Genomic DNA, 26511 nt, shown 5'->3' on the forward strand with positions numbered 1-26511 from the left:
CACCGTCCTCACAGATCAGTGAATTTAAAATCAGTGATCAGTGTGAAATGCAAAATAAAGGCACAATTGATGAGTAAACATATCAGTTGCTTGCCAAAAGTCTCAGCCAAAAGTCTCAGCCAGTTGAGACTTGTACACAGAGGCAAACCAACTACCTAGACTACACCAATGAATTGGGTCACCAGTTATTTTTTTCAAAAGATAAAGGTTGCACCGTTCCCGGAAGTGCTGCAATACCGGGTTAATGCTTGGAGTGAGCAGAGCAAGCCCCTTTTTCATCTCCCAGAGATGAAAATCGGCTTAATATGTAGTCCTCATATAGAGGACATATCAGATATTAAACTGATAAGAACAGATACTACACTTGATCTTAGCCAAAAGGCCGAGAAGCGATGACACATGAATGTTTGCCTCCAGACCCAACGGACTAGCGCATCTCTCAAATGTCGGGGTGCGGCTCATACAAATGGGCGTGGCAGTCGCCTGTTACTTAACATCCCACTCCCCACGCAGCCTGTATTCTTAAAAATCTTTGATTTCCTTCCAATCAAAAGTGTAAGCTCTTGATGAACTCTTGTTGATTCCTTCCAATCAAAAGTGTAAGCTCTTGATGAACTCTTGTTGATTCCTTCCAATCAAAAGTGTAAGCTCTTGATGAACTCTTGTTGAATTCACTTATAATTCAGAGAGTGATTTCACTTTTAGGCACCTCTGTCTAAAAATGGAACTAACCCCAAACAGCCCTCAAAAATCATTCGTTTTTTTTGCAATCAAAAGTGTAAGCTCCTGCCTAAATCTTGATTTCACTCTAAATTCAGACAGTAATTTGAGACTTGATCCAAAGCTCAACCAGAGACTCCAGGAATAAGTTTACTCAAATGACAGGCTCTTCCATCCTACTAATTTATTTTTCTTACAAGTACATGAGGCTTAGCCAAATAGCAGAGCCTGGCAAAAAAATAAGGTCAACTCATTGTTGTTCCTCTCCACGGAAGTCTTTAGTAAAAGGCGAAAGACTTATGCGTATTGAAGAGAAACCAAAGTCAGTAGCACAATCAGGTGAAAGGCAGCCCTATATCCCTGTGGAACAAGTAATCCCTCTTGCGGTAGGGAGTGGTTGAGCTGCGGGTGTCCAAAGCCTAACCCATTTCCCAGCCCCCTTTCCTCAAAAAATCTATGATTTCTTTTCAATCAAAAATTGTAAGGCCCTCCTGAAATGTTGTTGGTTTACTGTGAATTCAGACAATCATTCAGTGATTTAACACTCCAGTGGTGAGTAAACAGGTCCATTGTTGGCAAAGAAGCTCAATCTTGGGGACCAACAGTAGTTCAAAGAGATGTGTGCAAGTTAAAAGCACTGGTTTTTCTTTGACACTAATATCAGTGGAGAGTGCGGACGCAGTCCCCAACTACCACAAAAACACTCTGAAAACTTCACACACAGGCTCAGGGCCACCACGGGAAGAGCATGCACGCAAGTACACACGTGCACGCACACACACACACTCGGACTGAATGGGAGTCAATGGGAGCTTCCCCAGGGGAACCTCCTATTGGGCCCAAAATCTACAGTGGCCCCCCTGAGGGCCCCGGGAGGAGCTGGTCCAAATTTCAGCAGCCCAGCACCAACCAAGACAGAGTTGCAGGCAAAATCCAAACTCATTTCCCGGTTTGTAGTGGTCGGTTTCACAAATTCTTGGACTGACAGCCGCACTCTGCAAACTTCACACACAAGCTCAGGGCCACCATGGGTAGAGCATGCACACGAGCACACACGTGCAAGCTCCTGATGAACTCTTGTTGAATTCACTTTGAATTCAGACAGTGATTTCACTTTCAGGCACCTCTGTCCGAAAATGGAATCACCCAAAAACAAACCTCAAAAGTCATTGATTTTTTTTCAATCAAAAATTGTAAGGCCCTCCTGAAATGTTGTTGGTTTACTGTTAATTCAGACAATCACTCAGTGGTTTAACACTCCAGTGGTGAGTATACTGGTCCATTGTTGGCAAAGAGGCTCAATCTTGGGGACCAACAGTAGTTGAAAGAGATGTGTCCAAGTGGAAAGCACTGGTTTTTCTTTGACACTAATATCAGGGGAGAGCGCGGACGCAGTCCCCCACTACCACAAATTATGCAGTCGAGATTCCCACATTTGAGGAATTCGCAGTGGTCAACACAGCCGGAGTGCAATGGCTGAGCCTCGCCCTGGGTGAACCACCTTTGTGATCATGGTATCTCCCCTGCCAGGTAAGTATAAGTTGGTAGTGACAGAGACAGGAGTGGTATTCCCAAACAGAGCACTTGGGGTGACGGTTCCCAGATGGCACCGTCCTCACAGATCAGTGAATTTAAAATCAGTGATCAGTGTGAAATGCAAAATAAAGGCACAATTGATGAGTAAACATATCAGTTGCTTGCCAAAAGTCTCAGCCAGTTGAGACTTGTACACAGAGGCAAACCAACTACCTAGACTACACCAATGAATTGGGTCACCAGTTATTTTTTTCACAAGATAAAGGTTGCACCGTTCCCGGAAGTGCTGCAATACCGGGTCAATGCTTGGAGTGAGCAGAGCAAGCCCCTTTTTCATCTCCCAGAGCTAAAAATCGGCTTAATATGTAGTCCTCATATAGAGGACATATCAGATATTAAACTGATAAGAACAGATACTACACTTGATCTTAGCCAAAAGGCCGAGAAGCGATGACACATGAATGTTTGCCTCCAGACCCAACGGATTAGCGCATCTCTCAAATGTCGGGGTGCGGCTCATACAAATGGGCGTGGCAGTCGCCTGTTACTTAACATCCCACTCCCCACGCAGCCTGTATTCTTAAAAATCTTTGATTTCCTTCCAATCAAAAGTGTAAGCTCTTGATGAACTCTTGTTGATTCCTTCCAATCAAAAGTGTAAGCTCTTGATGAACTCTTGTTGATTCCTTCCAATCAAAAGTGTAAGCTCTTGATGAACTCTTGTTGAATTCACTTATAATTCAGAGAGTGATTTCACTTTTAGGCACCTCTGTCTAAAAATGGAACTAACCCCAAACAGCCCTCAAAAATCATTCGTTTTTTTTGCAATCAAAAGTGTAAGCTCCTGCCTAAATCTTGATTTCACTCTAAATTCAGACAGTAATTTGAGACTTGATCCAAAGCTCAACCAGAGACTCCAGGAATAAGTTTACTCAAATGACAGGCTCTTCCATCCTACTAATTTATTTTTCTTACAAGTACATGAGGCTTAGCCAAATAGCAGAGCCTGGCAAAAAATAAGGTCAACTCATTGTTGTTCCTCTCCACGGAAGTCTTTAGTAAAAGGCGAAAGACTTATGCGTATTGAAGAGAAACCAAAGTCAGTAGCACAATCAGGTGAAAGGCAGCCCTATATCCCTGTGGAACAAGTAATCCCTCTTGCGGTAGGGAGTGGTTGAGCTGCGGGTGTCCAAAGCCTAACCCATTTCCCAGCCCCCTTTCCTCAAAAAATCTATGATTTCTTTTCAATCAAAAATTGTAAGGCCCTCCTGAAATGTTGTTGGTTTACTGTGAATTCAGACAATCATTCAGTGATTTAACACTCCAGTGGTGAGTAAACAGGTCCATTGTTGGCAAAGAAGCTCAATCTTGGGGACCAACAGTAGTTCAAAGAGATGTGTGCAAGTGAAAAGCACTGGTTTTTCTTTGACACTAATATCAGTGGAGAGTGCGGACGCAGTCCCCAACTACCACAAAAACACTCTGAAAACTTCACACACAGGCTCAGGGCCACCACGGGAAGAGCATGCACGCAAGTACACACGTGCACGCACACACACACACTCGGACTGAATGGGAGTCAATGGGAGCTTCCCCAGGGGAACCTCCTATTGGGCCCAAAATCTACAGTGGCCCCCCTGAGGGCCCCGGGAGGAGCTGGTCCAAATTTCAGCAGCCCAGCACCAACCAAGACAGAGTTGCAGGCAAAATCCAAACTCATTTCCCGGTTTGTAGTGGTCGGTTTCACAAATTCTTGGACTGACAGCCGCACTCTGCAAACTTCACACACAAGCTCAGGGCCACCATGGGTAGAGCATGCACACGAGCACACACGTGCAAGCTCCTGATGAACTCTTGTTGAATTCACTTTGAATTCAGACAGTGATTTCACTTTCAGGCACCTCTGTCCGAAAATGGAATCACCCAAAAACAAACCTCAAAAGTCATTGATTTTTTTTCAATCAAAAATTGTAAGGCCCTCCTGAAATGTTGTTGGTTTACTGTTAATTCAGACAATCACTCAGTGGTTTAACACTCCAGTGGTGAGTATACTGGTCCATTGTTGGCAAAGAGGCTCAATCTTGGGGACCAACAGTAGTTGAAAGAGAGGTGTCCAAGTGGAAAGCACTGGTTTTTCTTTGACACTAATATCAGGGGAGAGCGCGGACGCAGTCCCCCACTACCACAAATTATGCAGTCGAGATTCCCACATTTGAGGAATTCGCAGTGGTCAACACAGCCGGAGTGCAATGGCTGAGCCTCGCCCTGGGTGAACCACCTTTGTGATCATGGTATCTCCCCTGCCAGGTAAGTATAAGTTGGTAGTGACAGAGACAGGAGTGGTATTCCCAAACAGAGCACTTGGGGTGACGGTTCCCAGATGGCACCGTCCTCACAGATCAGTGAATTTAAAATCAGTGATCAGTGTGAAATGCAAAATAAAGGCACAATTGATGAGTAAACATATCAGTTGCTTGCCAAAAGTCTCAGCCAGTTGAGACTTGTACACAGAGGCAAACCAACTACCTAGACTACACCAATGAATTGGGTCACCAGTTATTTTTTTCACAAGATAAAGGTTGCACCGTTCCCGGAAGTGCTGCAATACCGGGTCAATGCTTGGAGTGAGCAGAGCAAGCCCCTTTTTCATCTCCCAGAGCTAAAAATCGGCTTAATATGTAGTCCTCATATAGAGGACATATCAGATATTAAACTGATAAGAACAGATACTACACTTGATCTTAGCCAAAAGGCCGAGAAGCGATGACACATGAATGTTTGCCTCCAGACCCAACGGACTAGCGCATCTCTCAAATGTCGGGGTGCGGCTCATACAAATGGGCGTGGCAGTCGCCTGTTACTTAACATCCCACTCCCCACGCAGCCTGTATTCTTAAAAATCTTTGATTTCCTTCCAATCAAAAGTGTAAGCTCTTGATGAACTCTTGTTGATTCCTTCCAATCAAAAGTGTAAGCTCTTGATGAACTCTTGTTGATTCCTTCCAATCAAAAGTGTAAGCTCTTGATGAACTCTTGTTGATTCCTTCCAATCAAAAGTGTAAGCTCTTGATTAACTCTTGTTGAATTCACTTATAATTCAGAGAGTGATTTCACTTTTAGGCACCTCTGTCTAAAAATGGAACTAACCCCAAACAGCCCTCAAAAATCATTCGTTTTTTTGCAATAAAAAGTGTAAGCTCCTGCCTAAATCTTGATTTCACTCTAAATTCAGACAGTAATTTGAGACTTGATCCAAAGCTCAACCAGAGACTCCAGGAATAAGTTTACTCAAATGACAGGCTCTTCCATCCTACTAATTTCTTTTTCTTACAAGTACATGAGGCTTAGCCAAATAGCAGAGCCTGGCGAAAAATAAGGTCAACTCATTGATGTTCCTCTCCACGGAAGTCTTTAGTAAAAGGCGAAAGACTTATGCATATTGAAGAGAAACCAAAGTCAGTAGCACAATCAGGTGAAAGGCAGCCCTATATCCCTGTGGAACAAGTAATCCCTCTTGCGGTAGGGAGTGGTTGAGCTGCGGGTGTCCAAAGCCTAACCCATTTCCCAGCCCCCTTTCCTCAAAAAATCTATGATTTCTTTTCAATCAAAAATTGTAAGGCCCTCCTGAAAGTTTGTTGGTTTACTGTGAATTCAGACAATCATTCAGTGATTTAACACTCCAGTGGTGAGTAAACAGGTCCCTTGTTGGCAAAGAAGCTCAATCTTGGGGACCAACAGTAGTTCAAAGAGATGTGTGCAAGTGAAAAGCACTGGTTTTTCTTTGACACTAATATCAGTGGAGAGTGCGGACGCAGTCCCCAACTACCACAAAAACACTGCCCTGCACTCTGAAAACTTCACACACAGGCTCAGGGCCACCACGGGAAGAGCATGCACGCAAGTACACACGTGCACGCACACACACACACACTCGGACTGAATGGGAGTCAATGGGAGCTTCCCCAGGGGAACCTCCTATTGGGCCCAAAATCTACAGTGGCCCCCCTGAGGGCCCCAGGAGGAGCTGGTCCAAATTTCAGAAGCCCAGCACCAACCAAGACAGAGTTGCAGGCAAAATCCAAACTCATTTCCCGGTTTGTAGTGGTCGGTTTCACAAATTATTGGACTGACAGCCGCACTCTGCAAACTTCACACACAAGCTAAGGGCCACCATGGGTAGAGCATGCACACGAGCACACACGTGCAAGCTCCTGATGAACCCTTGTTGAATTCACTTTGAATTCAGACAGTGATTTCACTTTCAGGCACCTCTGTCCGAAAATGGAATCACCCAAAAACAAACCTCAAAAGTCATTGATTTTTTTTCAATCAAAAATTGTAAGGCCCTCCTGAAATGTTGTTGGTTTACTGTTAATTCAGACAATCACTCAGTGGTTTAACACTCCAGTGGTGAGTATACTGGTCCATTGTTGGCAAAGAGGCTCAATCTTGGGGACCAACAGTAGTTGAAAGAGATGTGTCCAAGTGGAAAGCACTGGTTTTTCTTTGACACTAATATCAGGGGAGAGCGCGGACGCAGTCCCCCACTACCACAAATTATGCAGTCGAGATTCCCACATTTGAGGAATTCGCAGTGGTCAACACAGCCGGAGTGCAATGGCTGAGCCTCGCCCTGGGTGAACCACCTTTGTGATCATGGTATCTCCCCTGCCAGGTAAGTATAAGTTGGTAGTGACAGAGACAGGAGTGGTATTCCCAAACAGAGCACTTGGGGTGACGGTTCCCAGATGGCACCGTCCTCACAGATCAGTGAATTTAAAATCAGTGATCAGTGTGAAATGCAAAATAAAGGCACAATTGATGAGTAAACATATCAGTTGCTTGCCAAAAGTCTCAGCCAGTTGAGACTTGTACACAGAGGCAAACCAACTACCTAGACTACACCAATGAATTGGGTCACCAGTTATTATTTTTACAAGATAAAGGTTGCACCGTTCCCGGAAGTGCTGCAATACCGGGTCAATGCTTGGAGTGAGCAGAGCAAGCCCCTTTTTCATCTCCCAGAGCTAAAAATCGGCTTAATATGTAGTCCTCATATAGAGGACATATCAGATATTAAACTGATAAGAACAGATACTACACTTGATCTTAGCCAAAAGGCCGAGAAGCGATGACACATGAATGTTTGCCTCCAGACCCAACGGACTAGCGCATCTCTCAAATGTCGGGGTGCGGCTCATACAAATGGGCGTGGCAGTCGCCTGTTACTTAACATCCCACTCCCCACGCAGCCTGTATTCTTAAAAATCTTTGATTTCCTTCCAATCAAAAGTGTAAGCTCTTGATGAACTCTTGTTGATTCCTTCCAATCAAAAGTGTAAGCTCTTGATTAACTCTTGTTGAATTCACTTCTAATTCAGAGAGTGATTTCACTTTTAGGCACCTCTGTCTTAAAATGGAACTAACCCCAAACAGCCCTCAAAAATCATTCGTTTTTTTGCAATCAAAAGTGTAAGCTCCGGCCTAAATCTTGATTTCACTCTAAATTCAGACAGTAATTTGAGACTTGATCCAAAGCTCAACCAGAGACTCCAGGAATAAGTTTACTCAAATGACAGGCTCTTCCATCCTACTAATTTCTTTTTCTTACAAGTACATGAGGCTTAGCCAAATAGCAGAGCCTGGCAAAAAATAAGGTCAACTCATTGTTGTTCCTCTCCACGGAAGTCTTTAGTAAAAGGCGAAAGACTTATGCGTATTGAAGAGAAACCAAAGTCAGTAGCACAATCAGGTGAAAGGCAGCCCTATATCCCTGTGGAACAAGTAATCCCTCTTGCGGTAGGGAGTGGTTGAGCTGCGGGTGTCCAAAGCCTAACCCATTTCCCAGCCCCCTTTCCTCAAAAAATCTATGATTTCTTTTCAATCAAAAATTGTAAGGCCCTCCTGAAATGTTGTTGGTTTACTGTGAATTCAGACAATCATTCAGTGATTTAACACTCCAGTGGTGAGTAAACAGGTCCATTGTTGGCAAAGAAGCTCAATCTTGGGGACCAACAGTAGTTCAAAGAGATGTGTGCAAGTGAAAAGCACTGGTTTTTCTTTGACACTAATATCAGTGGAGAGTGCGGACGCAGTCCCCAACTACCACAAAAACACTGCCCTGCACTCTGAAAACTTCACACACAGGCTCAGGGCCACCACGGGAAGAGCATGCACGCAAGTACACACGTGCACGCACACACACACACACTCGGACTGAATGGGAGTCAATGGGAGCTTCCCCAGGGGAACCTCCTATTGGGCCCAAAATCTACAGTGGCCCCCCTGAGGGCCCCGGGAGGAGCTGGTCCAAATTTCAGCAGCCCAGCACCAACCAAGACAGAGTTGCAGGCAAAATCCAAACTCATTTCCCGGTTTGTAGTGGTCGGTTTCACAAATTCTTGGAGACCTGTCTTGGACTGACAGCCGCACTCTGCAAACTTCACACACAAGCTCAGGGCCACCATGGGTAGAGCATGCACACGAGCACACACGTGCAAGCTCCTGATGAACTCTTGTTGAATTCACTTTGAATTCAGACAGTGATTTCACTTTCAGGCACCTCTGTCCGAAAATGGAATCACCCAAAAACAAACCTCAAAAGTCATTGATTTTTTTTCAATCAAAAATTGTAAGGCCCTCCTGAAATGTTGTTGGTTTACTGTTAATTCAGACAATCACTCAGTGGTTTAACACTCCAGTGGTGAGTATACTGGTCCATTGTTGGCAAAGAGGCTCAATCTTGGGGACCAACAGTAGTTGAAAGAGATGTGTCCAAGTGGAAAGCACTGGTTTTTCTTTGACACTAATATCAGGGGAGAGCGCGGACGCAGTCCCCCACTACCACAAATTATGCAGTCGAGATTCCCACATTTGAGGAATTCGCAGTGGTCAACACAGCCGGAGTGCAATGGCTGAGCCTCGCCCTGGGTGAACCACCTTTGTGATCATGGTATCTCCCCTGCCAGGTAAGTATAAGTTGGTAGTGACAGAGACAGGAGTGGTATTCCCAAACAGAGCACTTGGGGTGACGGTTCCCAGATGGCACCGTCCTCACAGATCAGTGAATTTAAAATCAGTGATCAGTGTGAAATGCAAAATAAAGGCACAATTGATGAGTAAACATATCAGTTGCTTGCCAAAAGTCTCAGCCAGTTGAGACTTGTACACAGAGGCAAACCAACTACCTAGACTACACCAATGAATTGGGTCACCAGTTATTTTTTTCACAAGATAAAGGTTGCACCGTTCCCGGAAGTGCTGCAATACCGGGTCAATGCTTGGAGTGAGCAGAGCAAGCCCCTTTTTCATCTCCCAGAGCTAAAAATCGGCTTAATATGTAGTCCTCATATAGAGGACATATCAGATATTAAACTGATAAGAACAGATACTACACTTGATCTTAGCCAAAAGGCCGAGAAGCGATGACACATGAATGTTTGCCTCCAGACCCAACGGATTAGCGCATCTCTCAAATGTCGGGGTGCGGCTCATACAAATGGGCGTGGCAGTCGCCTGTTACTTAACATCCCACTCCCCACGCAGCCTGTATTCTTAAAAATCTTTGATTTCCTTCCAATCAAAAGTGTAAGCTCTTGATGAACTCTTGTTGATTCCTTCCAATCAAAAGTGTAAGCTCTTGATGAACTCTTGTTGATTCCTTCCAATCAAAAGTGTAAGCTCTTGATGAACTCTTGTTGAATTCACTTATAATTCAGAGAGTGATTTCACTTTTAGGCACCTCTGTCTAAAAATGGAACTAACCCCAAACAGCCCTCAAAAATCATTCGTTTTTTTTGCAATCAAAAGTGTAAGCTCCTGCCTAAATCTTGATTTCACTCTAAATTCAGACAGTAATTTGAGACTTGATCCAAAGCTCAACCAGAGACTCCAGGAATAAGTTTACTCAAATGACAGGCTCTTCCATCCTACTAATTTATTTTTCTTACAAGTACATGAGGCTTAGCCAAATAGCAGAGCCTGGCAAAAAATAAGGTCAACTCATTGTTGTTCCTCTCCACGGAAGTCTTTAGTAAAAGGCGAAAGACTTATGCGTATTGAAGAGAAACCAAAGTCAGTAGCACAATCAGGTGAAAGGCAGCCCTATATCCCTGTGGAACAAGTAATCCCTCTTGCGGTAGGGAGTGGTTGAGCTGCGGGTGTCCAAAGCCTAACCCATTTCCCAGCCCCCTTTCCTCAAAAAATCTATGATTTCTTTTCAATCAAAAATTGTAAGGCCCTCCTGAAATGTTGTTGGTTTACTGTGAATTCAGACAATCATTCAGTGATTTAACACTCCAGTGGTGAGTAAACAGGTCCATTGTTGGCAAAGAAGCTCAATCTTGGGGACCAACAGTAGTTCAAAGAGATGTGTGCAAGTGAAAAGCACTGGTTTTTCTTTGACACTAATATCAGTGGAGAGTGCGGACGCAGTCCCCAACTACCACAAAAACACTCTGAAAACTTCACACACAGGCTCAGGGCCACCACGGGAAGAGCATGCACGCAAGTACACACGTGCACGCACACACACACACTCGGACTGAATGGGAGTCAATGGGAGCTTCCCCAGGGGAACCTCCTATTGGGCCCAAAATCTACAGTGGCCCCCCTGAGGGCCCCGGGAGGAGCTGGTCCAAATTTCAGCAGCCCAGCACCAACCAAGACAGAGTTGCAGGCAAAATCCAAACTCATTTCCCGGTTTGTAGTGGTCGGTTTCACAAATTCTTGGACTGACAGCCGCACTCTGCAAACTTCACACACAAGCTCAGGGCCACCATGGGTAGAGCATGCACACGAGCACACACGTGCAAGCTCCTGATGAACTCTTGTTGAATTCACTTTGAATTCAGACAGTGATTTCACTTTCAGGCACCTCTGTCCGAAAATGGAATCACCCAAAAACAAACCTCAAAAGTCATTGATTTTTTTTCAATCAAAAATTGTAAGGCCCTCCTGAAATGTTGTTGGTTTACTGTTAATTCAGACAATCACTCAGTGGTTTAACACTCCAGTGGTGAGTATACTGGTCCATTGTTGGCAAAGAGGCTCAATCTTGGGGACCAACAGTAGTTGAAAGAGAGGTGTCCAAGTGGAAAGCACTGGTTTTTCTTTGACACTAATATCAGGGGAGAGCGCGGACGCAGTCCCCCACTACCACAAATTATGCAGTCGAGATTCCCACATTTGAGGAATTCGCAGTGGTCAACACAGCCGGAGTGCAATGGCTGAGCCTCGCCCTGGGTGAACCACCTTTGTGATCATGGTATCTCCCCTGCCAGGTAAGTATAAGTTGGTAGTGACAGAGACAGGAGTGGTATTCCCAAACAGAGCACTTGGGGTGACGGTTCCCAGATGGCACCGTCCTCACAGATCAGTGAATTTAAAATCAGTGATCAGTGTGAAATGCAAAATAAAGGCACAATTGATGAGTAAACATATCAGTTGCTTGCCAAAAGTCTCAGCCAGTTGAGACTTGTACACAGAGGCAAACCAACTACCTAGACTACACCAATGAATTGGGTCACCAGTTATTTTTTTCACAAGATAAAGGTTGCACCGTTCCCGGAAGTGCTGCAATACCGGGTCAATGCTTGGAGTGAGCAGAGCAAGCCCCTTTTTCATCTCCCAGAGCTAAAAATCGGCTTAATATGTAGTCCTCATATAGAGGACATATCAGATATTAAACTGATAAGAACAGATACTACACTTGATCTTAGCCAAAAGGCCGAGAAGCGATGACACATGAATGTTTGCCTCCAGACCCAACGGACTAGCGCATCTCTCAAATGTCGGGGTGCGGCTCATACAAATGGGCGTGGCAGTCGCCTGTTACTTAACATCCCACTCCCCACGCAGCCTGTATTCTTAAAAATCTTTGATTTCCTTCCAATCAAAAGTGTAAGCTCTTGATGAACTCTTGTTGATTCCTTCCAATCAAAAGTGTAAGCTCTTGATGAACTCTTGTTGATTCCTTCCAATCAAAAGTGTAAGCTCTTGATGAACTCTTGTTGATTCCTTCCAATCAAAAGTGTAAGCTCTTGATTAACTCTTGTTGAATTCACTTATAATTCAGAGAGTGATTTCACTTTTAGGCACCTCTGTCTAAAAATGGAACTAACCCCAAACAGCCCTCAAAAATCATTCGTTTTTTTGCAATAAAAAGTGTAAGCTCCTGCCTAAATCTTGATTTCACTCTAAATTCAGACAGTAATTTGAGACTTGATCCAAAGCTCAACCAGAGACTCCAGGAATAAGTTTACTCAAATGACAGGCTCTTCCATCCTACTAATTTCTTTTTCTTACAAGTACATGAGGCTTAGCCAAATAGCAGAGCCTGGCGAAAAATAAGGTCAACTCATTGATGTTCCTCTCCACGGAAGTCTTTAGTAAAAGGCGAAAGACTTATGCATATTGAAGAGAAACCAAAGTCAGTAGCACAATCAGGTGAAAGGCAGCCCTATATCCCTGTGGAACAAGTAATCCCTCTTGCGGTAGGGAGTGGTTGAGCTGCGGGTGTCCAAAGCCTAACCCATTTCCCAGCCCCCTTTCCTCAAAAAATCTATGATTTCTTTTCAATCAAAAATTGTAAGGCCCTCCTGAAAGTTTGTTGGTTTACTGTGAATTCAGACAATCATTCAGTGATTTAACACTCCAGTGGTGAGTAAACAGGTCCCTTGTTGGCAAAGAAGCTCAATCTTGGGGACCAACAGTAGTTCAAAGAGATGTGTGCAAGTGAAAAGCACTGGTTTTTCTTTGACACTAATATCAGTGGAGAGTGCGGACGCAGTCCCCAACTACCACAAAAACACTGCCCTGCACTCTGAAAACTTCACACACAGGCTCAGGGCCACCACGGGAAGAGCATGCACGCAAGTACACACGTGCACGCACACACACACACACTCGGACTGAATGGGAGTCAATGGGAGCTTCCCCAGGGGAACCTCCTATTGGGCCCAAAATCTACAGTGGCCCCCCTGAGGGCCCCAGGAGGAGCTGGTCCAAATTTCAGAAGCCCAGCACCAACCAAGACAGAGTTGCAGGCAAAATCCAAACTCATTTCCCGGTTTGTAGTGGTCGGTTTCACAAATTATTGGACTGACAGCCGCACTCTGCAAACTTCACACACAAGCTAAGGGCCACCATGGGTAGAGCATGCACACGAGCACACACGTGCAAGCTCCTGATGAACCCTTGTTGAATTCACTTTGAATTCAGACAGTGATTTCACTTTCAGGCACCTCTGTCCGAAAATGGAATCACCCAAAAACAAACCTCAAAAGTCATTGATTTTTTTTCAATCAAAAATTGTAAGGCCCTCCTGAAATGTTGTTGGTTTACTGTTAATTCAGACAATCACTCAGTGGTTTAACACTCCAGTGGTGAGTATACTGGTCCATTGTTGGCAAAGAGGCTCAATCTTGGGGACCAACAGTAGTTGAAAGAGATGTGTCCAAGTGGAAAGCACTGGTTTTTCTTTGACACTAATATCAGGGGAGAGCGCGGACGCAGTCCCCCACTACCACAAATTATGCAGTCGAGATTCCCACATTTGAGGAATTCGCAGTGGTCAACACAGCCGGAGTGCAATGGCTGAGCCTCGCCCTGGGTGAACCACCTTTGTGATCATGGTATCTCCCCTGCCAGGTAAGTATAAGTTGGTAGTGACAGAGACAGGAGTGGTATTCCCAAACAGAGCACTTGGGGTGACGGTTCCCAGATGGCACCGTCCTCACAGATCAGTGAATTTAAAATCAGTGATCAGTGTGAAATGCAAAATAAAGGCACAATTGATGAGTAAACATATCAGTTGCTTGCCAAAAGTCTCAGCCAGTTGAGACTTGTACACAGAGGCAAACCAACTACCTAGACTACACCAATGAATTGGGTCACCAGTTATTATTTTTACAAGATAAAGGTTGCACCGTTCCCGGAAGTGCTGCAATACCGGGTCAATGCTTGGAGTGAGCAGAGCAAGCCCCTTTTTCATCTCCCAGAGCTAAAAATCGGCTTAATATGTAGTCCTCATATAGAGGACATATCAGATATTAAACTGATAAGAACAGATACTACACTTGATCTTAGCCAAAAGGCCGAGAAGCGATGACACATGAATGTTTGCCTCCAGACCCAACGGACTAGCGCATCTCTCAAATGTCGGGGTGCGGCTCATACAAATGGGCGTGGCAGTCGCCTGTTACTTAACATCCCACTCCCCACGCAGCCTGTATTCTTAAAAATCTTTGATTTCCTTCCAATCAAAAGTGTAAGCTCTTGATGAACTCTTGTTGATTCCTTCCAATCAAAAGTGTAAGCTCTTGATTAACTCTTGTTGAATTCACTTCTAATTCAGAGAGTGATTTCACTTTTAGGCACCTCTGTCTTAAAATGGAACTAACCCCAAACAGCCCTCAAAAATCATTCGTTTTTTTGCAATCAAAAGTGTAAGCTCCGGCCTAAATCTTGATTTCACTCTAAATTCAGACAGTAATTTGAGACTTGATCCAAAGCTCAACCAGAGACTCCAGGAATAAGTTTACTCAAATGACAGGCTCTTCCATCCTACTAATTTCTTTTTCTTACAAGTACATGAGGCTTAGCCAAATAGCAGAGCCTGGCAAAAAATAAGGTCAACTCATTGTTGTTCCTCTCCACGGAAGTCTTTAGTAAAAGGCGAAAGACTTATGCGTATTGAAGAGAAACCAAAGTCAGTAGCACAATCAGGTGAAAGGCAGCCCTATATCCCTGTGGAACAAGTAATCCCTCTTGCGGTAGGGAGTGGTTGAGCTGCGGGTGTCCAAAGCCTAACCCATTTCCCAGCCCCCTTTCCTCAAAAAATCTATGATTTCTTTTCAATCAAAAATTGTAAGGCCCTCCTGAAATGTTGTTGGTTTACTGTGAATTCAGACAATCATTCAGTGATTTAACACTCCAGTGGTGAGTAAACAGGTCCATTGTTGGCAAAGAAGCTCAATCTTGGGGACCAACAGTAGTTCAAAGAGATGTGTGCAAGTGAAAAGCACTGGTTTTTCTTTGACACTAATATCAGTGGAGAGTGCGGACGCAGTCCCCAACTACCACAAAAACACTGCCCTGCACTCTGAAAACTTCACACACAGGCTCAGGGCCACCACGGGAAGAGCATGCACGCAAGTACACACGTGCACGCACACACACACACACTCGGACTGAATGGGAGTCAATGGGAGCTTCCCCAGGGGAACCTCCTATTGGGCCCAAAATCTACAGTGGCCCCCCTGAGGGCCCCGGGAGGAGCTGGTCCAAATTTCAGCAGCCCAGCACCAACCAAGACAGAGTTGCAGGCAAAATCCAAACTCATTTCCCGGTTTGTAGTGGTCGGTTTCACAAATTCTTGGAGACCTGTCTTGGACTGACAGCCGCACTCTGCAAACTTCACACACAAGCTCAGGGCCACCATGGGTAGAGCATGCACACGAGCACACACGTGCAAGCTCCTGATGAACTCTTGTTGAATTCACTTTGAATTCAGACAGTGATTTCACTTTCAGGCACCTCTGTCCGAAAATGGAATCACCCAAAAACAAACCTCAAAAGTCATTGATTTTTTTTCAATCAAAAATTGTAAGGCCCTCCTGAAATGTTGTTGGTTTACTGTTAATTCAGACAATCACTCAGTGGTTTAACACTCCAGTGGTGAGTATACTGGTCCATTGTTGGCAAAGAGGCTCAATCTTGGGGACCAACAGTAGTTGAAAGAGATGTGTCCAAGTGGAAAGCACTGGTTTTTCTTTGACACTAATATCAGGGGAGAGCGCGGACGCAGTCCCCCACTACCACAAATTATGCAGTCGAGATTCCCACATTTGAGGAATTCGCAGTGGTCAACACAGCCGGAGTGCAATGGCTGAGCCTCGCCCTGGGTGAACCACCTTTGTGATCATGGTATCTCCCCTGCCAGGTAAGTATAAGTTGGTAGTGACAGAGACAGGAGTGGTATTCCCAAACAGAGCACTTGGGGTGACGGTTCCCAGATGGCACCGTCCTCACAGATCAGTGAATTTAAAATCAGTGATCAGTGTGAAATGCAAAATAAAGGCACAATTGATGAGTAAACATATCAGTTGCTTGCCAAAAGTCTCAGCCAGTTGAGACTTGTACACAGAGGCAAACCAACTACCTAGACTACACCAATGAATTGGGTCACCAGTTATTTTTTTCACAAGATAAAGGTTGCACCGTTCCCGGAAGTGCTGCAATACCGGGTCAATGCTTGGAGTGAGCAGAGCAAGCCCCTTTTTCATCTCCCAGAGCTAAAAATCGGCTTAATATGTAGTCCTCATATAGAGGACATATCAGATATTAAACTGATAAGAACAGATACTACACTTGATCTTAGCCAAAAGGCCGAGAAGCGATGACACATGAATGTTTGCCTCCAGACCCAACGGACTAGCGCATCTCTCAAATGTCGGGGTGCGGCTCATACAAATGGGCGTGGCAGTCGCCTGTTACTTAACATCCCACTCCCCACGCAGCCTGTATTCTTAAAAATCTTTGATTTCCTTCCAATCAAAAGTGTAAGCTCTTGATGAACTCTTGTTGATTCCTTCCAATCAAAAGTGTAAGCTCTTGATGAACTCTTGTTGATTCCTTCCAATCAAAAGTGTAAGCTCTTGATTAACTCTTGTTGAATTCACTTATAATTCAGAGAGTGATTTCACTTTTAGGCACCTCTGTCTAAAAATGGAACTAACCCCAAACAGCCCTCAAAAATCATTCGTTTTTTTGCAATAAAAAGTGTAAGCTCCTGCCTAAATCTTGATTTCACTCTAAATTCAGACAGTAATTTGAGACTTGATCCAAAGCTCAACCAGAGACTCCAGGAATAAGTTTACTCAAATGACAGGCTCTTCCATCCTACTAATTTCTTTTTCTTACAAGTACATGAGGCTTAGCCAAATAGCAGAGCCTGGCAAAAAATAAGGTCAACTCATTGATGTTCCTCTCCACGGAAGTCTTTAGTAAAAGGCGAAAGACTTATGCATATTGAAGAGAAACCAAAGTCAGTAGCACAATCAGGTGAAAGGCAGCCCTATATCCCTGTGGAACAAGTAATCCCTCTTGCGGTAGGGAGTGGTTGAGCTGCGGGTGTCCAAAGCCTAACCCATTTCCCAGCCCCCTTTCCTCAAAAAATCTATGATTTCTTTTCAATCAAAAATTGTAAGGCCCTCCTGAAAGTTTGTTGGTTTACTGTGAATTCAGACAATCATTCAGTGATTTAACACTCCAGTGGTGAGTAAACAGGTCCCTTGTTGGCAAAGAAGCTCAATCTTGGGGACCAACAGTAGTTCAAAGAGATGTGTGCAAGTGAAAAGCACTGGTTTTTCTTTGACACTAATATCAGTGGAGAGTGCGGACGCAGTCCCCAACTACCACAAAAACACTGCCCTGCACTCTGAAAACTTCACACACAGGCTCAGGGCCACCACGGGAAGAGCATGCACGCAAGTACACACGTGCACGCACACACACACACACTCGGACTGAATGGGAGTCAATGGGAGCTTCCCCAGGGGAACCTCCTATTGGGCCCAAAATCTACAGTGGCCCCCCTGAGGGCCCCAGGAGGAGCTGGTCCAAATTTCAGAAGCCCAGCACCAACCAAGACAGAGTTGCAGGCAAAATCCAAACTCATTTCCCGGTTTGTAGTGGTCGGTTTCACAAATTATTGGACTGACAGCCGCACTCTGCAAACTTCACACACAAGCTAAGGGCCACCATGGGTAGAGCATGCACACGAGCACACACGTGCAAGCTCCTGATGAACCCTTGTTGAATTCACTTTGAATTCAGACAGTGATTTCACTTTCAGGCACCTCTGTCCGAAAATGGAATCACCCAAAAACAAACCTCAAAAGTCATTGATTTTTTTTCAATCAAAAATTGTAAGGCCCTCCTGAAATGTTGTTGGTTTACTGTTAATTCAGACAATCACTCCGTGGTTTAACACTCCAGTGGTGAGTATACTGGTCCATTGTTGGCAAAGAGGCTCAATCTTGGGGACCAACAGTAGTTGAAAGAGATGTGTCCAAGTGGAAAGCACTGGTTTTTCTTTGACACTAATATCAGGGGAGAGCGCGGACGCAGTCCCCCACTACCACAAATTATGCAGTCGAGATTCCCACATTTGAGGAATTCGCAGTGGTCAACACAGCCGGAGTGCAATGGCTGAGCCTCGCCCTGGGTGAACCACCTTTGTGATCATGGTATCTCCCCTGCCAGGTAAGTATAAGTTGGTAGTGACAGAGACAGGAGTGGTATTCCCAAACAGAGCACTTGGGGTGACGGTTCCCAGATGGCACCGTCCTCACAGATCAGTGAATTTAAAATCAGTGATCAGTGTGAAATGCAAAATAAAGGCACAATTGATGAGTAAACATATCAGTTGCTTGCCAAAAGTCTCAGCCAGTTGAGACTTGTACACAGAGGCAAACCAACTACCTAGACTACACCAATGAATTGGGTCACCAGTTATTATTTTTACAAGATAAAGGTTGCACCGTTCCCGGAAGTGCTGCAATACCGGGTCAATGCTTGGAGTGAGCAGAGCAAGCCCCTTTTTCATCTCCCAGAGCTAAAAATCGGCTTAATATGTAGTCCTCATATAGAGGACATATCAGATATTAAACTGATAAGAACAGATTTTTTTTTTCTTTCGAAAAGTTTTATTGGTACTTTTTCTTGTCCAACATCAGTCAATCAAAGTACTTTTTAGGTAAAAAGGTCGAAAACAGTATACAAGGATGTTTTTTAGAAAGGGATCTTTGCATTTACAACATACATTCAAATTTAAAAACCAACCAGATTTTACAGAATTGACACATGACACATGACACATACGAACAAAATGGTAGACACGAAGACCTAGTTCAAGAGGCTGCTGAGGGGGCGGGGCCAGAAAATCAGGAGCCCCTTCCGGGTTGTTTGACGGGACAACAGAGATCAGGTGAGAAGAGAGAAGGGGATAGAACCGCGGGTGCCCCAAATTTTGGAAAGGAAAAGAGTGAAGGGGTGGTGCAGGCAGAGGGTGGAGCTGACATGGAGAAAACCCAAACAGTGATGAGTGGAAAAGATGCTCCTCTCCCCAACGCCCAGCAGAAAAAGAGACCTCTAGCAGAATCGTCCCCTGAACCTCCCGGAGCCTCAGAGAAGAGAGGTAGAGAGGGACTCTCAGAAAGTCCTAGTCTGGAAGAGGCCAGAGTCTTCCCCCACAGCTCCCCAAATGAAGTCTCCTTTTTAACTATAGAACTAAAAACAACACCGAAGGACTCACAGCTTAATGCTGGCTTACAACAGAGGCAAAAACCCAAAGTCCGAAAAGGAAGTAGAGTGCAACCCTGTCAGTCTTCACCAATAAGAATGGATGAGCTCCTCTCAGAAGAATTTAAAGATCTGCCTTTTTAAGACATCCTAATCTTGGAAATGCCATCAATGTCTTACAAAACGTCTTACCTGTTATTTTTCCTTTTTAGCGTACTCATGACATTAACCCTCTCAACAATCAATGTTAGAAGTGTGAAATCGAGAATTAGAGCCCAGAGTGTTTTATCCTTTCTTAATTCCTGTAAGTCGGATGTGTTTTTAATACAGGAGTGTGGTCTGCCCTTCCTAAACCACTATAAAAAATGGGAAAAATTATGGCCACAAACGTCAATATGGAGTGGATCCAATGAAAATAAAAATGATGGAGTTGCCATTTTACTAAAAAATCCACTCATCCAGGTGAAGGGCAGCACTGTGGTGAGGGATGGCCGGGCACTGTTAGCGCACTTATCTTTTATGGGAAAGGATGTCAAGCTCTTAAACATTTATGGTTTTAATGACAAAAATGACAGATATGACCTCTTAGAAGAACTGCAGTACCACATGCTAGGTAAGACACCTTTAGTCGTAGGAGGAGATTTTAACTGTATTCTTAGCAGAAATGACAGAAAAGGAGCAGGGGAAGATTTCAAAGTAGACAAAACATCAGTTCTACTTCAAAATATTTGCAAGGATTTTAAATTGCTGGACTGTTTCAAAACCATGCATCCCAGAGAGGAGGGTTTCACCTGGTTCAGTGATGATGGCGCCAGAGCCTCTCGAATAGACCACATTTTAACACGGGATTGTCCACCAACTGATGCTAATTTGTCACCTGTGTTCTTTTCAGACCACGCAATGCTTTCGTGCACCCTCTCACTATCCTCTGGCGTGACAGCAGGAACGGGTCTGTGGAAACTCAACTGCTCCCTACTAAAAAATAAGGAGTTAGTTAGCCAGTTTAGGGAGCAGTACCAAGAGTGGCAGACCCTCCAAGACATGTACAATACACGTGCACACTGGTGGGAAATGATAAAAAAAAGGACAAAGACTTTCTTTAGACAGGCAGGTAAGAAAAAGAAAGATAAGGACAATAGACGCATGTTGGGACTACAGAAGAGACTACAGCGCTATTTTACAATAAACAAACAAGGGATAGATTTTAAGGAAGAAATAAAAGAAATCAAAGCAGATATGTTGTTGTTAGCAGAAACGAAAAGCAAAGGTGTTATTCTAAGAAGTAAAGAAAGGGAGATTGAGGAAGGGGAAAAATGCACAAGGTATTTCTTTAAGAAAATTGTAAACAAAGGAGGGGGCATGCTAAGACTGAAAAAAGACAACGGAGACACAGCTGAAACAACTGCAGAAATACTTTCTGTAATAGAAAACTTTTATTCAGAGCTCTACAAAGAAAAATCTGTTAAGAGCGAAGCCATAGAGGATGTTTTAAAATGCATTGAAAAAACGGTGGAAGACAGCAGGCTTTTAACCCACAATTTTACCATACCAGAGTTAAGCAACTGCATGAAAAGTTTTAAAACAGGGAAGTCTCCAGGAGAGGATGGCCTCCCCTGGGAATTCTACTCAACCTTTTGGGACATTCTAAACCCTGACTTGCTCACTGTCTTCATGGAACTTGAAAAATTTGATCAACTACCTGAAAGCTTTAGAGTAGGAATAGTGACCCTCCTGCATAAAGGTAAGGAAAAAACAGACCTGAAGAACTGGAGACCGATCACCCTTTTAAACTGTGACTGTAAACTTTTTAGCAAAATATTGGCATCACGGATGTCTGGAGTCTTAGGGGAGATGATTCACCCAGATCAAGCCTGTGCCGTACCTGGGAGGAAGATCACAGATAGCCTCATACTGATCCGAGACACCATCTGTTATGCGAGAGACAGAAACATTCGGCTAGTAGTCCTAAATTTAGACTTTGAAAAAGCCTTTGATCGGGTCTCGCACCAGTACCTCTTTCAAGTGCTGCAAAAAGTGGGCTTCCCGGAGAGGATGATAAGATGGGTGGGATTGCTGTACCGGGGCATTACAAGCAAATTTGTTGCTAACGGACACCTGACAAAAGCAGTTAACATAAACTGCGGTGTTCGCCAAGGTTGTCCGTTATCTGCCCTCCTCTATGTTATAGGTATCGAACCTTTGGCAAGAGCCTTGAGAAAAGACAAACAAATCAATGGGGTAATAGTGCCAGGGAGTGGAGGACTCGAAACCAAATGCATCTTATATATGGACGACATAAACATCATATGCACTGATCTTTCATCTGTCTACAGGACACTGGACCTCACTGACTGGTATGGACGGGCCTCTGGGTCAAAGCTCAACAGAAGCAAGACCCAAGCTCAATTTTATGGACCATGGAAGGCCACAGAAACCACAGAACTCCCCCTGACTGTGACCCAGACTGATCAAAGAATACTTGGGATCAAATTCAATGCAGAAGGGCGGGGGGAAACCAATTGGCCAGACGTGATAAGAAAAGTTAGGCAGAGACTAGGTTACTGGACACTGAGAGGACTGACCTTAGAAGGAAAGGTTCTAATTATCAAAGCTGTGATCTTACCTTTGTTTCTACTCATCTGTTCTGTTTTCTTACCACCAAAAAAAGTGCTTTCAGAGTTGGAAAGAGCCATCTTTTATTTCCTGTGGGGGTCCAAGTGGGAACGACTGAGAAGAAGTGAAATGAAAAAGACAAAGAAAAAAGGAGGAAAAGGAGTGCCGGACCTGCTTTTGTTCTTAGGAAGCAGATACACTGCACTGCATCTCACCGCTGCAACAGCACCATCAAGAAACCCAAAGACTGCAGCAATAACCCAGTTCTGGATGGGGTCCTATCTCAGAACTTTAAAACTTATACCCAAGGATTTGAGAAAACCAGTTTCCTTTAACCTGCCACCGGCCTATGCTTTTATCCAGACCTTTTTACAAAATTTTAAACTCGAACAGGAGGACTTAAAGGCACTAACTAATCACCGCTGTCTAATTTCTGTTGTGCAGGAACGAGATCCAGTTACCCCAGTACGTGGGCTAGCATTTGGAAAGCCATCAACAGTTTGGCACAATGTAAACAACCCTGCTCTTCCAAACAGACTCCGGGACCTGTCATGGATGGTGGCTCACGAGATCCTCCCAGTCAGGTCCGTCATGTACTCCCGCGGGATGTCTGCACACTCGACCTGCCCCAGACCAGGCTGTGGCGCACCAGAGTCTGTGAGGCACCTGCTGTGGGAGTGCAGTGCTGCCGTAGACCAGTGGGCAATGGCCGGCTCCTTGAATTTCCCGTACTTGCCAGCAAAGGAGGTCCTGACAGCGCAGCTAGTGTTGTATGGGGTGAGCGAAAAAGCAAAAATCCCAGCAAGTGACTTTGCCAAACAGTGGGTCACCCTAGTCGCAATTACAGATGCCATATGGACCTCCAGAAACATGCTGGTAAGAAGGCACATGCAGATCCCCCCCATGGCTGTGACCCGAATGGCCGCAGCAACGGTCCAAATGGCCGCAGGCGGAAGGCCAAGGGCACAGCCAAAAAGAAGAATCGCCTCTGTGCCCATTCGGACGAAGGAGCCGGAGCCACACATGCAGAGGTCAAAGCAGCGGCGGCCTGACTCTCCGGGAGAGGCAGGTGGGAAGGAGCATTGGGTGGGGCTCTCCTGAGTACCAACTACAGAGTACCCAGGAAAATCCGTTTTGAAGAGAGAGAAGAAAAAAGAAAAAAAAAAAAAGAAAAAAAAAACGAGACCCCTCTCGCAAATCCTGCACAACAAGAGATGATAGATTACTTTTAAAGTCACTGATAAGAACAGATACTACACTTGATCTTAGCCAAAAGGCCGAGAAGCGATGACACATGAATGTTTGCCTCCAGACCCAACGGACTAGCGCATCTCTCAAATGTCGGGGTGCGGCTCATACAAATGGGCGTGGCAGTCGCCTGTTACTTAACATCCCACTCCCCACGCAGCCTGTATTCTTAAAAATCTTTGATTTCCTTCCAATCAAAAGTGTAAGCTCTTGATGAACTCTTGTTGATTCCTTCCAATCAAAAGTGTAAGCTCTTGATTAACTCTTGTTGAATTCACTTCTAATTCAGAGAGTGATTTCACTTTTAGGCACCTCTGTCTTAAAATGGAACTAACCCCAAACAGCCCTCAAAAATCATTCGTTTTTTTGCAATCAAAAGTGTAAGCTCCGGCCTAAATCTTGATTTCACTCTAAATTCAGACAGTAATTTGAGACTTGATCCAAAGCTCAACCAGAGACTCCAGGAATAAGTTTACTCAAATGACAGGCTCTTCCATCCTACTAATTTCTTTTTCTTACAAGTACATGAGGCTTAGCCAAATAGCAGAGCCTGGCAAAAAATAAGGTCAACTCATTGTTGTTCCTCTCCACGGAAGTCTTTAGTAAAAGGCGAAAGACTTATGCGTATTGAAGAGAAACCAAAGTCAGTAGCACAATCAGGTGAAAGGCAGCCCTATATCCCTGTGGAACAAGTAATCCCTCTTGCGGTAGGGAGTGGTTGAGCTGCGGGTGTCCAAAGCCTAACCCATTTCCCAGCCCCCTTTCCTCAAAATATCTATGATTTCTTTTCAATCAAAAATTGTAAGGCCCTCCTGAAATGTTGTTGGTTTACTGTGAATTCAGACAATCATTCAGTGATTTAACACTCCAGTGGTGAGTAAACAGGTCCATTGTTGGCAAAGAAGCTCAATCTTGGGGACCAACAGTAGTTCAAAGAGATGTGTGCAAGTGAAAAGCACTGGTTTTTCTTTGACACTAATATCAGTGGAGAGTGCGGACGCAGTCCCCAACTACCACAAAAACACTGCCCTGCACTCTGAAAACTTCACACACAGGCTCAGGGCCACCACGGGAAGAGCATGCACGCAAGTACACACGTGCACGCACACACACACACACTCGGACTGAATGGGAGTCAATGGGAGCTTCCCCAGGGGAACCTCCTATTGGGCCCAAAATCTACAGTGGCCCCCCTGAGGGCCCCGGGAGGAGCTGGTCCAAATTTCAGCAGCCCAGCACCAACCAAGACAGAGTTGCAGGCAAAATCCAAACTCATTTCCCGGTTTGTAGTGGTCGGTTTCACAAATTCTTGGAGACCTGTCTTGGACTGACAGCCGCACTCTGCAAACTTCACACACAAGCTCAGGGCCACCATGGGTAGAGCATGCACACGAGCACACACGTGCAAGCTCCTGATGAACTCTTGTTGAATTCACTTTGAATTCAGACAGTGATTTCACTTTCAGGCACCTCTGTCCGAAAATGGAATCACCCAAAAACAAACCTCAAAAGTCATTGATTTTTTTTCAATCAAAAATTGTAAGGCCCTCCTGAAATGTTGTTGGTTTACTGTTAATTCAGACAATCACTCAGTGGTTTAACACTCCAGTGGTGAGTATACTGGTCCATTGTTGGCAAAGAGGCTCAATCTTGGGGACCAACAGTAGTTGAAAGAGATGTGTCCAAGTGGAAAGCACTGGTTTTTCTTTGACACTAATATCAGGGGAGAGCGCGGACGCAGTCCCCCACTACCACAAATTATGCAGTCGAGATTCCCACATTTGAGGAATTCGCAGTGGTCAACACAGCCGGAGTGCAATGGCTGAGCCTCGCCCTGGGTGAACCACCTTTGTGATCATGGTATCTCCCCTGCCAGGTAAGTATAAGTTGGTAGTGACAGAGACAGGAGTGGTATTCCCAAACAGAGCACTTGGGGTGACGGTTCCCAGATGGCACCGTCCTCACAGATCAGTGAATTTAAAATCAGTGATCAGTGTGAAATGCAAAATAAAGGCACAATTGATGAGTAAACATATCAGTTGCTTGCCAAAAGTCTCAGCCAGTTGAGACTTGTACACAGAGGCAAACCAACTACCTAGACTACACCAATGAATTGGGTCACCAGTTATTTTTTTCACAAGATAAAGGTTGCACCGTTCCCGGAAGTGCTGCAATACCGGGTCAATGCTTGGAGTGAGCAGAGCAAGCCCCTTTTTCATCTCCCAGAGCTAAAAATCGGCTTAATATGTAGTCCTCATATAGAGGACATATCAGATATTAAACTGATAAGAACAGATACTACACTTGATCTTAGCCAAAAGGCCGAGAAGCGATGACACATGAATGTTTGCCTCCAGACCCAACGGACTAGCGCATCTCTCAAATGTCGGGGTGCGGCTCATACAAATGGGCGTGGCAGTCGCCTGTTACTTAACATCCCACTCCCCACGCAGCCTGTATTCTTAAAAATCTTTGATTTCCTTCCAATCAAAAGTGTAAGCTCTTGATGAACTCTTGTTGATTCCTTCCAATCAAAAGTGTAAGCTCTTGATGAACTCTTGTTGATTCCTTCCAATCAAAAGTGTAAGCTCTTGATGAACTCTTGTTGATTCCTTCCAATCAAAAGTGTAAGCTCTTGATTAACTCTTGTTGAATTCACTTATAATTCAGAGAGTGATTTCACTTTTAGGCACCTCTGTCTAAAAATGGAACTAACCCCAAACAGCCCTCAAAAATCATTCGTTTTTTTGCAATAAAAAGTGTAAGCTCCTGCCTAAATCTTGATTTCACTCTAAATTCAGACAGTAATTTGAGACTTGATCCAAAGCTCAACCAGAGACTCCAGGAATAAGTTTACTCAAATGACAGGCTCTTCCATCCTACTAATTTCTTTTTCTTACAAGTACATGAGGCTTAGCCAAATAGCAGAGCCTGGCAAAAAATAAGGTCAACTCATTGATGTTCCTCTCCACGGAAGTCTTTAGTAAAAGGCGAAAGACTTATGCATATTGAAGAGAAACCAAAGTCAGTAGCACAATCAGGTGAAAGGCAGCCCTATATCCCTGTGGAACAAGTAATCCCTCTTGCGGT

At 44.5% G+C, this 26511-nt stretch overlaps 28 non-coding genes and 2 pseudogenes across 28 annotated transcripts; all 30 read right to left on the reverse strand.

Annotated features, from left to right (window-relative positions):
* Positions 1-203: 203 nt before the first annotated feature.
* On the reverse strand, positions 204-394 carry LOC134109610 (U2 spliceosomal RNA). Its single transcript, XR_009943019.1, has one exon. It is a non-coding gene; the product is annotated as a U2 spliceosomal RNA (small nuclear RNA).
* Positions 395-931: 537 nt separating this feature from the next.
* On the reverse strand, positions 932-1046 carry LOC134109646 (U5 spliceosomal RNA). Its single transcript, XR_009943048.1, has one exon. It is a non-coding gene; the product is annotated as a U5 spliceosomal RNA (small nuclear RNA).
* A 1048-nt stretch (positions 1047-2094) lies between these two features.
* On the reverse strand, positions 2095-2258 carry LOC134109605 (U1 spliceosomal RNA). The gene has a single exon (XR_009943014.1). It is a non-coding gene; the product is annotated as a U1 spliceosomal RNA (small nuclear RNA).
* A 259-nt stretch (positions 2259-2517) lies between these two features.
* Positions 2518-2708, reverse strand: LOC134109536 (U2 spliceosomal RNA). Its single transcript, XR_009942945.1, has one exon. It is a non-coding gene; the product is annotated as a U2 spliceosomal RNA (small nuclear RNA).
* A 535-nt stretch (positions 2709-3243) lies between these two features.
* On the reverse strand, positions 3244-3359 carry LOC134109659 (U5 spliceosomal RNA). The gene has a single exon (XR_009943061.1). It is a non-coding gene; the product is annotated as a U5 spliceosomal RNA (small nuclear RNA).
* Positions 3360-4407: 1048 nt separating this feature from the next.
* LOC134109615 (U1 spliceosomal RNA) lies at positions 4408-4571 on the reverse strand. The gene has a single exon (XR_009943023.1). It is a non-coding gene; the product is annotated as a U1 spliceosomal RNA (small nuclear RNA).
* Positions 4572-4830: 259 nt separating this feature from the next.
* LOC134109537 (U2 spliceosomal RNA) lies at positions 4831-5021 on the reverse strand. Its single transcript, XR_009942946.1, has one exon. It is a non-coding gene; the product is annotated as a U2 spliceosomal RNA (small nuclear RNA).
* Positions 5022-5601: 580 nt separating this feature from the next.
* Positions 5602-5715, reverse strand: LOC134109737 (U5 spliceosomal RNA). The gene has a single exon (XR_009943139.1). It is a non-coding gene; the product is annotated as a U5 spliceosomal RNA (small nuclear RNA).
* Positions 5716-6775: 1060 nt separating this feature from the next.
* Positions 6776-6939, reverse strand: LOC134109622 (U1 spliceosomal RNA). Its single transcript, XR_009943025.1, has one exon. It is a non-coding gene; the product is annotated as a U1 spliceosomal RNA (small nuclear RNA).
* A 259-nt stretch (positions 6940-7198) lies between these two features.
* On the reverse strand, positions 7199-7389 carry LOC134109538 (U2 spliceosomal RNA). Its single transcript, XR_009942947.1, has one exon. It is a non-coding gene; the product is annotated as a U2 spliceosomal RNA (small nuclear RNA).
* Positions 7390-7879: 490 nt separating this feature from the next.
* On the reverse strand, positions 7880-7995 carry LOC134109660 (U5 spliceosomal RNA). The gene has a single exon (XR_009943062.1). It is a non-coding gene; the product is annotated as a U5 spliceosomal RNA (small nuclear RNA).
* A 1073-nt stretch (positions 7996-9068) lies between these two features.
* Positions 9069-9232, reverse strand: LOC134109633 (U1 spliceosomal RNA). Its single transcript, XR_009943036.1, has one exon. It is a non-coding gene; the product is annotated as a U1 spliceosomal RNA (small nuclear RNA).
* Positions 9233-9491: 259 nt separating this feature from the next.
* LOC134109539 (U2 spliceosomal RNA) lies at positions 9492-9682 on the reverse strand. Its single transcript, XR_009942948.1, has one exon. It is a non-coding gene; the product is annotated as a U2 spliceosomal RNA (small nuclear RNA).
* A 535-nt stretch (positions 9683-10217) lies between these two features.
* LOC134109661 (U5 spliceosomal RNA) lies at positions 10218-10333 on the reverse strand. The gene has a single exon (XR_009943063.1). It is a non-coding gene; the product is annotated as a U5 spliceosomal RNA (small nuclear RNA).
* Positions 10334-11381: 1048 nt separating this feature from the next.
* LOC134109644 (U1 spliceosomal RNA) lies at positions 11382-11545 on the reverse strand. The gene has a single exon (XR_009943047.1). It is a non-coding gene; the product is annotated as a U1 spliceosomal RNA (small nuclear RNA).
* A 259-nt stretch (positions 11546-11804) lies between these two features.
* On the reverse strand, positions 11805-11995 carry LOC134109540 (U2 spliceosomal RNA). Its single transcript, XR_009942949.1, has one exon. It is a non-coding gene; the product is annotated as a U2 spliceosomal RNA (small nuclear RNA).
* A 580-nt stretch (positions 11996-12575) lies between these two features.
* LOC134109738 (U5 spliceosomal RNA) lies at positions 12576-12689 on the reverse strand. Its single transcript, XR_009943140.1, has one exon. It is a non-coding gene; the product is annotated as a U5 spliceosomal RNA (small nuclear RNA).
* A 1060-nt stretch (positions 12690-13749) lies between these two features.
* On the reverse strand, positions 13750-13913 carry LOC134109655 (U1 spliceosomal RNA). Its single transcript, XR_009943057.1, has one exon. It is a non-coding gene; the product is annotated as a U1 spliceosomal RNA (small nuclear RNA).
* A 259-nt stretch (positions 13914-14172) lies between these two features.
* Positions 14173-14363, reverse strand: LOC119206976 (U2 spliceosomal RNA). The gene has a single exon (XR_005118262.2). It is a non-coding gene; the product is annotated as a U2 spliceosomal RNA (small nuclear RNA).
* A 490-nt stretch (positions 14364-14853) lies between these two features.
* Positions 14854-14969, reverse strand: LOC134109662 (U5 spliceosomal RNA). Its single transcript, XR_009943064.1, has one exon. It is a non-coding gene; the product is annotated as a U5 spliceosomal RNA (small nuclear RNA).
* A 1073-nt stretch (positions 14970-16042) lies between these two features.
* On the reverse strand, positions 16043-16206 carry LOC119206973 (U1 spliceosomal RNA). Its single transcript, XR_005118260.1, has one exon. It is a non-coding gene; the product is annotated as a U1 spliceosomal RNA (small nuclear RNA).
* Positions 16207-16465: 259 nt separating this feature from the next.
* Positions 16466-16656, reverse strand: LOC119206967 (U2 spliceosomal RNA). The gene has a single exon (XR_005118255.2). It is a non-coding gene; the product is annotated as a U2 spliceosomal RNA (small nuclear RNA).
* Positions 16657-17190: 534 nt separating this feature from the next.
* Positions 17191-17306, reverse strand: LOC119206971 (U5 spliceosomal RNA). Its single transcript, XR_005118258.2, has one exon. It is a non-coding gene; the product is annotated as a U5 spliceosomal RNA (small nuclear RNA).
* Positions 17307-18366: 1060 nt separating this feature from the next.
* Positions 18367-18530, reverse strand: LOC119206974 (U1 spliceosomal RNA). The gene has a single exon (XR_005118261.2). It is a non-coding gene; the product is annotated as a U1 spliceosomal RNA (small nuclear RNA).
* A 259-nt stretch (positions 18531-18789) lies between these two features.
* Positions 18790-18967, reverse strand: LOC119206969 (U2 spliceosomal RNA; annotated as a pseudogene).
* A 4415-nt stretch (positions 18968-23382) lies between these two features.
* Positions 23383-23462, reverse strand: LOC134109619 (U2 spliceosomal RNA; annotated as a pseudogene).
* Positions 23463-23952: 490 nt separating this feature from the next.
* Positions 23953-24068, reverse strand: LOC134109663 (U5 spliceosomal RNA). The gene has a single exon (XR_009943065.1). It is a non-coding gene; the product is annotated as a U5 spliceosomal RNA (small nuclear RNA).
* Positions 24069-25141: 1073 nt separating this feature from the next.
* Positions 25142-25305, reverse strand: LOC134109685 (U1 spliceosomal RNA). The gene has a single exon (XR_009943087.1). It is a non-coding gene; the product is annotated as a U1 spliceosomal RNA (small nuclear RNA).
* Positions 25306-25564: 259 nt separating this feature from the next.
* On the reverse strand, positions 25565-25755 carry LOC134109541 (U2 spliceosomal RNA). The gene has a single exon (XR_009942950.1). It is a non-coding gene; the product is annotated as a U2 spliceosomal RNA (small nuclear RNA).
* A 578-nt stretch (positions 25756-26333) lies between these two features.
* LOC134109726 (U5 spliceosomal RNA) lies at positions 26334-26449 on the reverse strand. The gene has a single exon (XR_009943128.1). It is a non-coding gene; the product is annotated as a U5 spliceosomal RNA (small nuclear RNA).
* Positions 26450-26511: the final 62 nt, after the last annotated feature.

This window comes from Pungitius pungitius, unplaced genomic scaffold, assembly GCF_949316345.1.
Source record: "Pungitius pungitius unplaced genomic scaffold, fPunPun2.1 scaffold_38, whole genome shotgun sequence".
Taxonomy (NCBI): domain Eukaryota; kingdom Metazoa; phylum Chordata; class Actinopteri; order Perciformes; family Gasterosteidae; genus Pungitius; species Pungitius pungitius.